A 2,356-nucleotide genomic window follows, 5' to 3' on the forward strand; every position below is an offset into this window, starting at 1 on the left:
GAGAGACAGAGAGACAGAGAGACAGAGAGACAGAGAGACAGAGAGACATCCTTAACACACCCCAAATAGATGTGGAGAAGAGAAGGACTTACAAATATGATCCCAGTTTTGTCACTGCCGTTTGCTGCTCCCCTTGTTTAGATGGGATTAACTCTCCCATCTCTGTCCATACAGATGGGAGGGGGCCTCAAGTTACTGATGTTCCCTGGTGCAGTCCGTGTGTCGACTATCAATTGGGTTTTCCCAGTTGCATGGTCAGGGAAAACCAGGGGATTGGCACAGGCCTGCAACTTAAAATGTTGACTAGCCAGGCAGTCTGCACATTTAAAACTGGAGCTCTCTTTTGTCCAAGAGACAATAGAGTAAAAGTAGACACGCCTGTGTGGCCTCTGGCTGTTGTAGGCAGCACACTTGTTACAATGTCATGTCCTTGCTCTGACGGGAGCTGGTGTCTCTACAGAGGCCAGCAGAGCATCCTGTTTACCTCCTAGCTGCCTGCTGTTCTGCAGGGGGGAGAGAGAGAGAGGGAGAGGGAGGGAGAGAGAGGGAGAGAGGGAGGGAGAGAGGGAGAACACGACATTAAAAAAAGACAGACAGTGACAGAAGACACGCACAGACAGAGACAGAGACAGAGAGAGAGCGGCAGAAGAGAGACAGAGACAGAGACAAAAAGACACACACACAAATCTGTTTCCTTGTCAGTAAACCCTGTGGTGTGCCCTCCTGCAAGAGTTGGGATGGCTCAGTGAGACAGAGATTCTCCTTCAAATCAGGATGTTGTGGGTTTGAACATAGAACATAACAGCGCAGTACAGGCCCTTCGGCCCTCCGGCCCTCGATGTTGCACCGACCTGTCCCACACCCAAGACATACATGTAACCCATGTGGGCACCCACCTGGGGGCAGTACCAAGGGAGTGCTGCGCTGTCAGAGGTGCGCTGCTGGGCCAAGGGACCCGCCCACCCCCACCTTGTGTCATCAGACCTCCCACGGGCCACGCGCCTGTGCCACAGTGAGATGGGGACCATGCATCAGTGGGAGCGCTGGAGAAATTCTGAGGGGGGGGAAAAAAAAGTGACCCCACCACATACCCCGGATTCAACCCAATGGCCTAGAGCCAGCTCCACAAGCAAAAACCCCCTGCTGATCAAATGAAAACACACCAATCATGACTAGGAAGGGTCACCGGACCCGAAATGTTAACTCCCGTTTTTTCCTTCACAGATGCTGCCGGACCTGCTGAGCTTTTCCAGCAACTTCTGTTTTTGTAACCATGACTAGGGTCTGACCAGATGCCCAAAAACTACTGTGCTTCAGCAACCACGACCACCCCCCACCCAAACCCACTCCCCTAGGTCCTGCTTCTCCAACTCTCCAAACAACCAGTGTACCAGGGACCGCACACTCAGACATGACTGACTGGCAGGAGCTAGTGTTCCAGGGATTCGGAAAAGTGACCTGGTGTTGCAGTCTCCCTTTTTTTTTATAAATTCATTCCCGGATGAGGGTGTCGCTGGCTAGGCAGCATTTATGGCCCATCCCTAATTGCCCAGAGGGCAGTTAAGAGTCAACCACATTGGCTGTGGGTCTGGAGTCACGTGTAGGCCAGACCAGGTAAGTTTGGCAGTTTCCTTCCCTAAAGGGCATTAGTGAACCAGGCGGGTTTTTCCGACAACGGGTTCACGGTCATCACTAGGTATTGTGCCGAATTCACATTCCAAGGTTCAGCCAGAGGAAAGCCCAGAGCTGACGAGTCATGTTTGTTTTAAAATCCTGTCATGGGACGTGAGTGTCACCAGGCTGGAACCTGTTTATGAACCCTCCAGCCCAGTGATTCAGTGGTTAGCATTGCTGCCTCACGGTGCTGGGGAGCCAGGTTCAATTTTTACCATCTGGCAACTGTGCACAGTTTGCACATTCTCTCCCCGTGTCTGCGCGGGTTTCCTCCGGGTGCTCCGGTTTCCTCTCACAGTCCAAAGATATGCAGGTTAGGGTGGATTGGCTGCGCTGTAGTGCCCAGGGAGTGGGTCTCGTTCAAACTTAAGAGAATTGCCAGTGACAGCAACGAACGAGAGGATAGGCGAGATCAGCGTGCAGACTGCCTGCTGCGTCTCTGACCCTACACTCAGCACCTCACGGGCTGGAAAAGGAGGTGGGGGCAAAATCATTACTGCTGTGAGTGAACGCAAACATGGTGATTCCTGACTTCACTTACACTACGCTGCTTGAACCTTTAAAAAGGTTACCCCCCCCTCCCAGATTCTGGATTCCCCAAAGAAAATAACCACCCCACCCACCCACCCCAATTAAATTAGCACCTTAGATAACAAGGTGTAGAGCTGGATGAACAGAGCAG

General features: G+C 52.2%; 2 protein-coding genes across 2 annotated transcripts in view; one reads left to right on the forward strand and one right to left on the reverse strand.

Moving 5' to 3' along the window:
- The window catches only part of LOC125487775 (phosphatidylinositol 4,5-bisphosphate 3-kinase catalytic subunit alpha isoform-like), a 14,938-nt gene extending 14,682 nt beyond the window's left edge, over positions 1-256 (reverse strand). The window contains exon 1 of the mRNA XM_048620043.1: positions 93-256. The gene's annotated coding sequence lies outside the window, so the exon portion shown is untranslated. The remainder of the gene's footprint in view (positions 1-92) is intronic.
- LOC109925754 (ephrin type-B receptor 4-like) overlaps positions 1-2,356 on the forward strand; it is a 190,249-nt gene that overhangs the window by 75,869 nt on the left and 112,024 nt on the right. The gene's annotated exons all lie outside the window — the stretch shown is intronic.

The sequence above is a fragment of the Rhincodon typus genome, chromosome 45 (assembly GCF_021869965.1).
Source record: "Rhincodon typus isolate 14 chromosome 45, sRhiTyp1.1, whole genome shotgun sequence".
Taxonomy (NCBI): Eukaryota; Metazoa; Chordata; class Chondrichthyes; order Orectolobiformes; family Rhincodontidae; genus Rhincodon; species Rhincodon typus.